Source organism: Drosophila biarmipes, chromosome 3R, assembly GCF_025231255.1.
Source record: "Drosophila biarmipes strain raj3 chromosome 3R, RU_DBia_V1.1, whole genome shotgun sequence".
In the NCBI taxonomy this organism is placed as follows: domain Eukaryota; kingdom Metazoa; phylum Arthropoda; class Insecta; order Diptera; family Drosophilidae; genus Drosophila; species Drosophila biarmipes.
Window position 1 is genome coordinate 4,259,648 of NC_066616.1, and position 10,929 is coordinate 4,270,576.

General features: G+C 41.2%; 1 protein-coding gene across 3 annotated transcripts in view; it reads right to left on the reverse strand.

Moving 5' to 3' along the window:
• LOC108032877 (TLD domain-containing protein 2) overlaps positions 1 to 10,562 on the reverse strand; it is a 75,509-nt gene extending 64,947 nt beyond the window's left edge. For 2 of the 3 annotated variants that reach the window (XM_050889235.1, XM_050889234.1), the window contains exon 1: positions 10,055 to 10,562. The gene's annotated coding sequence lies outside the window, so the exon portion shown is untranslated. The remainder of the gene's footprint in view (positions 1 to 10,054) is intronic. The other variant, XM_050889230.1, reaches the window with a different exon arrangement.
• Between the last annotated feature and the right edge of the window lie 367 nt (positions 10,563 to 10,929).

A 10,929-nucleotide genomic window follows, 5' to 3' on the forward strand; every position in this document is an offset into this window, starting at 1 on the left:
TCCAACTCATTTTGTTGTGAGTGTCCTTGCTGGTAAGTATTTTATAAAGTTACCACCTAAGAACTTTTTAAAATCTATCTATGTATCTATCTCTCTTACTGTTTAAGTTTTCCACTATCTCAAAAATAAAATAAAACATACTTTTACCAAGTTTTTATTGTCTACATAAACATTAAACTTTTTGACTAACAAGTACCATTTCCAGCACTTTGTCTTGATTGCAAATCGGTTGCGTACAAACAGAAAACAGCGAAAATGCATATAAAATAAAATCAAATGTCCCGCAAGGACAGCCATCCGATACAAAAATACCACCGGTTTTCAGAGGGCAGCAAAAATGTGTTCATAAATGTTCTCTTGTCGATTGGCAGAAATGCATTTACCCCATCAAATTCTGCAAAAAACGAACTCAATGCCGAAATGGGCATGTTAAAAAACCCGCTTGCACCGCTTGCGTAACGATGATTTCCCCCACTTTTCGTTTGAATTGTAACAGGATATGCAGTAAAGGGCAGAGAACAAGCCCCGAAAATCCTCTAAGCCACGTGGCCATAGACCCAATGTCAAATTGCATTAGAGTGCGTCGGCTCTGAAATATGCAGAAGCCGCCAAATGAATTATGCATGAGGGTGGGTGCGGGGGAAGAGCCAAGGAGCTTTCTTGCCACATTATGCATTGGAAAATGCTAAACGGATTCCAAATCGCAGCGATGCCGCTGATGCGAAGGGTCAAAACAGTTTGACATTTAAAATTTCGTTTCGCAAGTCACCAAAGAATAGTTCACAAAGATCTAAGGTTAGAGGTATTTAATAAGCGATGTTATTGATTTGATGTCTTCCCTCGCAATTGTTTCTGTTTCGAAGATAAGGCGGTACCTAACAAGTTTACAAACTATACAAACATATTTTTATTTTACCGCTTAGGGGCACGTAAACCAATCAAAATATAAAGAATGATACAAAAATAAGCATTTTAAAAAATATATTAAGTATTTAAAGAACTTAAAATGATATGATAAAGAAATGTTTTTTAAAGTAAAGAGTTGTAGATTATTTTTTAAACTCGTTGTCCGAAGTGCATTAATAAATCCTTATCGACCAGCTTCAGTTCTGTGCATAAAGTAATTCACTAATACCACAGACTGGAAAAGTCACACAGTGTCACGGCTCTGCGCCCATTTAATAATGAATGTGTTGCCGGACCGATGGCGCTTTTTGGTTTGATGTCCCTTGGCTGTAATTACGCCAGCACAACGTCAGTGCCTACGCTCCAGATAGGGCTTTGGCTCAAACGCAGCCACATGGCCAGGAGCCGAGCTCAACTGAACCGAAGAGGACTGAACAGCAGCACTCCTGCAGAAAGACACTGCATCTGTCTGCACTCGCACACTCGCTTATTATGATTATTACGAGTAGTTTCTCTCTTCTGGCCGGCATTCAAGCCAAGTCTGTTGCTTTGCCCTTCGACGAAATGGCCACCCCTGCCACCCTCCTTCCCTGTCGGCCCTGAATTGTTGCATTCAGTTGGATGCCGCTGGAAAAGTGAGGGAGGTAGTGCCATAAAATGAGCATCAGGACACATTTAATAATCGCACTGAATCTTGTTCCATTGGCACTGCGGTAGGAATTTTTTATTTATTTTATGAAAACAGCAACAGCAGCTTTAAACAAGTGTATTCTATCAACAAATTCTACAGTTTTAATCTTCACGCTTTATTTTAAATTTCTCTTACGAATTAAGTTTTGGAATAGTATAGGTTGATGCGATTTATTGTGGACTTCTTCTTTTTAAGGCAGGTTCTCCAATTTCACAGTTCTCCATTTCCCAAGTATTTCCTCCTCATGTATACTTCTATGGGTTCCTACGTCCTACGTGCAGGTATGTGTCCGTGAGCAGAACGGAAACACCCACAAATCCGTATACCCGGCAGGACAAGCACACTTCTCAATAGGTGAGTGGGTGTGGAATGAGTAATGACTGCCTTCAGCCAGAGCAGTTGAGCAGTTGAGCATTTCGGCATTGGCAACGCGTTCCAATGTCCTTACACAGACAGTCGCTCGCTCATTCTGAAGGCTATGCACTTAGGCGAGGTCATAAATATGCGACGCAGGGGGAGAGCAGCGAGGGAGGGCAGGACGAAAGGGAGAGTGCTAAAATGTTATGTAAAGTGTGTTGGCCAGCTTTAAGCAATAGGCTTTAAGTGAGGACGGTACAAACTTTGACACACTAGCACTGAAAACAATAAAGGCAAAGCGAAAAGTGAAAATGACATGATAATTAGCCAATTGATATGCTATACTATAGCGTTCAATGGCAAAAAGTGTTGAAAATGGAATATTGTCCGATATATCAAAAAGAATTTCGATGTATCGCAACGTTGAAGAATCGATTTATACATAAACCTTCCTTTCTTGTAAGTATCGATACAGTATCGATAAATCGATTTTTCTGCAATATTGGTTCTGAAATATACCTAAATATTTGGTCCATTTCGAAAATATATTTTTTAAAAAATAAGTGTGTTGTTTGCAGTGCGGCCACAGAAAGGACATTTGCATAGTGAACCGCGTGCAGCTTCCGCGAACGCATCCGTTGGCGCCCGACTGGCTTCCTCTTCCGCTGTTTCGGTGCCTCGGCATTCATTCATAATTGCAGGATGCATTTTGTTTTAGTTCTTTTAGCACCGCCCAACGGGCCCTCCCTGGCTGGGCAAACATCAAGGATATCCTTGAGTTGGCACTGAAAAAATATTTGCACTCGCCCAGTTCCTTTGTTCCTCGGCGAGCCCTGCCACTTGTCGCCCTTTCACGAATTCCCGACGCACAAATGCTCCACTCCTTCTGGCCCTAATTGAGCTCGCGGGCAGGAAGAGGGCGGGCCCTTAATTTAGTTACTCTTGGCGCAGTGTGTGCGAGGGTCCAGCAAATGCAAATTGCATTCACATATTTTAAACGCCCTGCGGGCCACCAGGGCGCATACGTAATGGAATTGACAGCGCGGAAAATCGGAAACTCTAGTGCTCTGCTGCATAGACTGAACTCGGCTAGCAGGGCTCCGGCTGCCCGCAAATGTAATTTATGCCTGTAATGGGTCCTGCCTCCGCCATGTGGCTTTTGTGTCCCCTCGCAAGGAAAATGGCAAGGGGTAAGTGACACATGGATGGCCACGAAGCAGTTTATGCTCTGAGATTGGCTCGATTGAGCCCCGAATCGATGTGGATTTCGAATAAGTTTTAGTGTTTACCCTGCACTCTCTCTTGGTTATATCATTTCCATACAGCATATCGGGGGCACTAGCCATTCAAGAACTTTAATTACACAATGAATAGAAAAGCAGTAAGCCCTATATGAACTAGAAAATGATTCGAATGGAACAATTAGGCGAATTATTTTGTATATCTGGGGCCTAATGAGTCAACAAAAACCTTCTCATCGCCATGCAGCAATCCCTTTTAAGAATAGGGGTATTTAGTATTTTGCTTTTCAGGAGTTTAAATACTCAAATGCTAGGGACTGTCATATAGTTTTCTCAACTGCTCGATCTCTGTCTTGTCCACTTGTTATATAGCCGGAAAACACATCGGCCAACATGAGTTTGCATACTGCAGAGTTCAATTTTTAAGGCTTCCAGCTAGACTGTTTTCTTCCAAAAAGCCTCTTTGGGTGGTTGGTCGGCGGGTACCGAAAAGTGACAGAAATTACTTCAACTCGATTACTTCAATGTTTTGGTTGCGGTTCTCACGACAAAATCAATTGACCAGCGGCAGGGGGAAAACACGGCCCACATGCAGCGCAATTATGTTGTCACTCGGCGTGAAACAAGAAGACGATATTAATCAAAACACTTACCAGATAACTAGGTCAACAATAGGATGTTCATGTTCGGGGGATTACCCCAACGTTGCGGAATTTAAGAGCTTAGCGAATTATTACCCATTGCCGCAGGACCCTTGAGCTACCTGGCTGGGGGACTTAAAGGACCACAATGCAAACAAAGTGTTGCAGGATAATGGAGCCTCCTTGGCCACTTCAGTGGCACTAGTGCCAGCCTTGCCACAAGCCGAACAAAGAAATAAAGTAACGACATTGACAGACTTGGCTAATGTTGACATGACTCTCTCCGGATCCCTCGAGCCTCACAATTCGCATTTGCATTCGCATTTCCATCTGCATCTTTGGGTTTGTCAACCATTCCCCGAGTCTGCCATTGCAATTTGCACAGGAGAGGGAGGGGCCTTGTTTGGGCCGTGCACAAATGGATTAAGCAATAACAAAAGCGCATTACAAGTGGATTTAATTGCAGGCTTAGTGTGCAGCTCTGCTCAGCAAATTACTTATACGCAGTGTTTGCCCTGCGGTTATGTGTCTACCTGTGGGCGAGTGTGTGCCAGGCAGTGCGCAGGCTAGTCAGTTAGTTAGTCTTGCATGGCCAGCTCGGGAATTATCCATGGTATCGGGGTATGAGCAACGGCCACAACATTTCAAGGTGAGAGAGCCGAGGCAAACAGCTTAGTCCTTAATTAAGGGGAATATAAGGGAAATACGCGGAGAGTGAACTGACCAGGTTGAAAGGTACGTACGCGCGTTAGACCCCGAACGCCCGTTGAGTCGCCCATTTATCAACGTTTTAATTAACATACGCGGCAGGCACTAAAAATAAATTTCAGCTGGAACGTTAAATATTACGACGGGGTGCCTCAAAAATGGGGTGGAACAAGAATGGAGTGCCAAATGACAGCTAAAGGTGCGATCTGCGAATAGGTTCAACCACGGGTCATCGCATTACCCTGTGACCCTGAGTCGAATGCAAAGGAAGTGATGCACAGAAAATAATTTCAGCTATGAAATTTCGAACGGTGCAAGTAAAAAATATAAATCTTAAGCAATAATTGCTCAAGCTATTTGTTAACAATTTATGATTTTACAGAAAGATTCCAATATGAGTAAATCTGAAGGACATATCCCTTGTTGTTCACATCGAAAATAACAATAACACTTCCCAATTATGAATTTAGTAGTTTTTTCCGCCTTTTAATAAAATTTTCATTAGGCTGTGCGTAGTTCGTAATCACAATCAGAAGTGAAAGTCTTGCGGGCTCTGCGGTTCCTGATGTTTTTTACCCGAAAACTTTGAGACAGTTTTGGAACTCAGCAGAGCTTATGACCAAATGGCACGCGAGTGGAATCCTCAAAAGAAGCCAAGGAACATGAGCCTCGCATAGGAACACACACAAACCATCATCCAGTAGCGCTTCCGCCTTGAAAAAAGTTTAGCTTCCTCTCCTTTTTTACTGAATGAAAATGGCGAAGCCAGCGAAAAGCTGTATTCGCTCCCACGCTTTCCATATCCCCTCTCGCTCTCGCCCTGTCCAGCCGTCTCGCTCCCGCCTGCTGGGAAAATATGAAAAATGCTGGAAAAACAAAACCTTGCCAAGGACAAAGCACGCGACACGGCCAGAAAACAGCTGAGCTGCTGTTGTTGTTGCTTGGGCTCTCCTGCTCGCTCTTTCAAACAGCACCTCCCCTGCCACTCTTTGTACTAAAATTAAATGTAAGGCCCTGCGCATGTTGTTAACTTAACAGGGTTTTCCCTAGGCTGTTAACAGCCCTGGTTTTCCCGCTGGCGTTGCTGCTTACCTGCCCATTTCCCCGGCATTGATTATCGGCTTTTGCCGAAGTACTTGTTTAGTAATTCTCTATAGCGAATTAGGATTCATATTTTAAGTTAAGCTTTATCCATAATCGTGAGGGTGAAGCCGATCTGGGTAATATAACTTTAGCTTGACATGTATTTTGAAAAATTCATCGAAAATACCTTGCAGACGGTACAATAATTTAGGCCAGAAGATTGTAACCCAGGGAAATAGACCAATACGTTAGCATCACTAGACTAGTTGCTATATGTATAGTAGAAATGTATGAACATTGGTATTAGGGATTCAGATCGTATGAGCGTTAAAAGCGTTTGTTTGTTGCTGTTTTTGTTTCGTAAAGTTTAATTTAAAGTTTATAAAAATCGTTTAATAGATAGAAGTACAACACGCATCCGGTAGGTGCCACCTCAAAAGGTTAGCTATGGAATTTTATTTTAAAATACTCTATATACATATATTCTTGATAAGGATCACAAGCCAAGTCGATCTAGCCATGTCCATCTGAACGCTGAGATCCCCGAAACTATAGGAGCTAGAATTTCGGGATTTGGCACTGTTTCAACGGGGTGCAACAACCAACGCCTACATACGACATACACACAAGAAACGGTGTATCGCCCACATTTATTAACCACCTTTATACATTCCAAAAATGATTAATATAGGGCGATTCATTTAAAAGGTAGATCTAAATATATTTAATATTACGCAAAGTCAATTGAGCTTGCACACGTCATGCAGCAAATCAGCCGCTTTCACTAATACGCCACCATCCGCTAGGGGGGCCACTACCTGGTGCTTTATAGGCAGAAAAGCGCTAGCATTTTCCTGGAACATATCTGCATCCCTTTCGCACTCCTTTTAGCTGAGTAACGGGTATCTAATAGTCGATGAAAACGTCTTAAGCGGTTTCTCTTGTTTCAATGTGCTTTGCTGAGTTTTATTATATTTATTTTAGTGTTCTTTTCAAGGAAACAAAGTTACGCATTATAAAAACGTATAAGAGGAAGCAAAGCATATAAAGGAGTTCTGAAATCGTCGCGGCAGGAGCACAATTTCACTGCACACGATGTCAACAAACTTTTTATTAGCTTTGACGTTTTGTCTAAATTTAATGGGCGCTCGTGTCAGACCTTTCCACTCATACAATGCAAAGGCTAATTTGCCATAGTATATAGTACACATCTGCTGGTGATTTTATGAGCGCTTGAACAACTTTTGGGTCTTTTCAAGTCGGAAAAGCCTCAAGCAAATCAAATGTAGTCAGAAGGGTTTCCCTCTACAGTTTGGGAAAACTATAGTGGGTCATAAAAATAAAATATTTATGATGTGGAAAACTTGTACGCCAATGCTGCATTAAAATAGAAAGGAATTACATATAAAGATCAATGCTTGCAGCTAAAGTAAAACAAGGAAGAACCCTAAAGCCCAGTGCCTCGACTGATACCCGTTTCTCAGCTAAAGAGAGATATACAAGCAGCAAAGCGAGATTGTAAGGCACCACCCACCTACGATGGTTAAGCGGACAAACTGATTTAGGCGCTATAGGCGTTAAAAAGGGTGTGGCATACAAGAAGATTAAAAATCTATATCCAAAATCCCCAATACTTGATAGTTTCCGAGATATAAGAGTTCAAAATTACGATTGTGGCCGATAGATTGAGGTATTGACGAGAACAATGCATTTCAGTTAGAGTGAGCATGTCGTGTTTGATAACTTAGCTAAGGAATCTAGATCTAAAATTTGAATTCTTTATCTTTGGTAGATCCCGAGATATCAGCTCTAATTAACCATTTTTTGAAGTTATTATGAGGTTTGTAGGCTTAATGGTTACTCTAGTGAGCTTGTAACATCTCTAGTATGTGCAAATCTGTTTTGGCGTTGAATAAAGCTTCCAATATTATTTAATGTGCAAGTGAAAACCAGAAATAAACACGAAGCCCTATACTGCAATTTGAATGCTGCCGTGACTACCAGCATTACTTTATATACATCAATTCATTTGAAAAGCAACCTAATGCAAGGCGAAAAGGAAAAGATATCTGAATGGACCTCAACTGCGACGCTAAAGAAACGTACAAATGTAATGGAATACATTTTCAATCACTTTCCGGCAAGGTTTTTAAAGCAATTAAATCAGTAGCCAAGCTTTTGGTGGAGGAATTAAGTTTCTATGTTTAATTCGAACGACTATGCTTAGCGATATGATGTAGGAAAATTAAAGTTATTGAAAAGTATTTATTTATTGCAAGCTCTTTAAAGTACAAAGTACACGTTCCACAAGGTATAACCCTGCACTTTTTCGATAACGCTCAAATAATATTCCTCATTCCGGGTGGAAGGAATTTTAATTGAACCAAATCAAAAATAAACAGTTTTTTTAAGATTTAAAAAACATTTAGTACTTTTAAATTCTTTACTCTGAGTTCTTTTTTTCGAACTTCCACTTAAATTCTTTTAGATCGCCATAATTATAAAGTTCCGTTTTTTCAAAGTATCACAAGGTAAAATTCGATGGCGATGCCGCAACTGACAGTCGAGCAAAAGCCCCTCCACAGCCCCCATCATGCCGGTCTAAATGATGATGGCTGACCAGAGAATGGCTAAAATTCTTCAAGCTGAAGTCCTGCAGCAGTGGAACAACTACAAGAACAATGGCAGACCGAAAGCCAAAAGCAATAAACAGGAAAACAAATGAAACGGCGTCAACGCAGGCAGCGAAAATGTGTCCTGGAAATGACGGCGATTTTGTCTTCGTCGTGGGTGGTTGCTTTGTCGACTCACAAAAAGCACGCTTAGACGCAGAAACAATATAAGTGTGTACGTAATAACAATGGGAGCCAACAAAGTGTGCAGCTGGAAAAAACGAGCCAGAAGAAAAGGCACACGGTAAATACACAACAAAGTAGTTTCTCATACATTTTGAGCTAAATGTCCTATGAAACTGTAACGGTAAATTGATAGGGTAAAGATGTATACTAGATCCGTCGGAAAGTAAGTAGCACGTTGAAGAAGGCGTATTCGAACCTATAAAGAATATATATTCGTAATCAGTACCATTATCCGAGTCAATCCAACAATTTCCGTCTGTTTAAAATACATCTGTTTAAAAATACATTTTAAACAAATTTTTATTTTTCCTATAAGTAATCATATAAGACTCTTTTTAACTAATTTCTGTTGCATAGTTATCTGGGCCTTATTGTCATCGGGAAGCGTTTGCTGTTCGTAGCCAAAACTTTGGTTGGTCTTTGGGATCAGTTTTAAGATAACCGCTGAAAACTTTTTACGATTTCTTAAGATACGAGATTTAAAATCTCTTTATGTTAAATAAGGTAGTCCCGCTTCCAGCTTTGTAGTTCTAACATTTGTTACATATCCTCCGCTTAGTGATTCATTTCTTACGATCGTTTCATCTAGTAAATTCTTTATTCTTCGGGTCTACGAAGAAGTCGCTTTCCGCCTACTCTTGATCCGATTCGGCGCAGTGATAACTCAAGGCAAACTATTTTCACAAGACATATCATCCATATCCCTCACCTTTAGCTACTTTCTGGTAGTGACTGATGGTAATCGTTTGAAATGTCCGCTCCCAAATACCACACAAATTTATCCCGTCTGAGAAACCTTTAGAGCCTTCAGCAAATCAATCAAACTCTTTTGGGATACAATTTCGCTCTCAACAAAGAGATATTCAATCCGGGGACTCGACAAGATGATATTGGCCATTTCAGGTCACAAAGGTGGCCAGAAAAAAGAGCGAGAACGGGCGATAAGGAGATACCGAGAAAAAGTGGGAGTGGCGGGCCGCTGACTGGCGAACAGCGCCGCAAAAAGTGAAAAAACGAGCAACTGCGTGGGCGCCTGCACAAAGGAAAGGGCGATAAAACGAAAAGAAATTAACAAAGTTGGGCACAAAACAAAACGCAAAACGCCAAGTGTGCGGTTATTAAATTTTGCAAGCAATTGACTTGACCAGAAGAAAACGGGAGGTGGCGATGGGCGAGTGGGCGAGTGGGCGATTGGGCGCCGATAATCGATAAATGTTGTGGAAAATGTAGCGCTGGGAAATTGCTACACATGTTGCAGCTGATGGGGCGAAATAAACTAATATTGAACAGACGTTGCGATTCAGGTTTCAATGCCAGGCGAATGGTAGAGGTCAGGCTCCGAAACAAATGGCCCAAAAAGACAGTCATGAACGTGGACGTTAAAAGGAAGGAATACATTATAATACACGCATTGGTATATTTAAGAGCAAGTTTACTTAAGCATGTTTTGGAGCCCTTAAAATCTCTTGGTACTCCATACAACTTCTTTCAAAAACTAATTATAATTAGTAAGTAATTAGTTAAGTAATTAATTATCGAACAAATTTCGAAGATTTTCGATCCACTTACATTGCTTTGACTGGTTGTTTCTGCTGTTTAGCTGTTTTCTAAGTGGTTCTTCCTGCAACACCGCTTCGAACGCGTTATGTTTTGGAAGGTAGTAACTTTCTCGTAATTGACACCGAGACAGCTCTGTCAATTGATCACAATTGACGATCACAGAAACGATAGATCGAAATCGGGGTGTAACTTTTCTACAATTTTTAGCTGCTTTTTACTTTTTCCGCTGCTGTTGCTGTTAGTCGCACACACACTCATGGGTACTCTCTCACGCACACGCACACATCCACCGAGATTTATGTAACACACAGCTGAGGGACCGAAAAAACGTTGCGAACTGGCCAAAAATACAAAACCGTTTCTCTGGGACTGGCGTTTTCAGGCTTCGAGGGCTGCCATTTTAGGTGTTGGGGGGAACCACGGGTTTTTGTTCTTTTTAGTTCTGTTTTGATTTATATTGGCTGGACTCTTTGAATCAATCGGCAAGGGATTCTGGTTGCCCAAAGTTGCACGCTCAACTGTCCACGATGTACTGTGCTAACGGTTTTTACGTCGCTTCAGCCAACAGGGCCGAAATACATGGCCAAGAGAGAGACCGAAGGAATGACAACTACTCTCTCCTTGTCTCCGGCTCTCTCTTGGCCGTCACTTTTTTAGCACGGTGCCGTTAACAGAGCTTGCGCCTCCCAAAAACTGTTTCCATTGAAAACGCTGGACTCCAAAAATTTGTCTTTGGATTTTTGTTTGCCATTTTATAATTTAGTTTAAGCATTATTCCCATGGCTTAGACCAAAGTAATAAAATTTAAAGTTATTTTTTATATTTTTGGTTATACTGTTATGTTATTTTCTAAAGTGAAGTAGGATTTCTATTACATTTTAAAT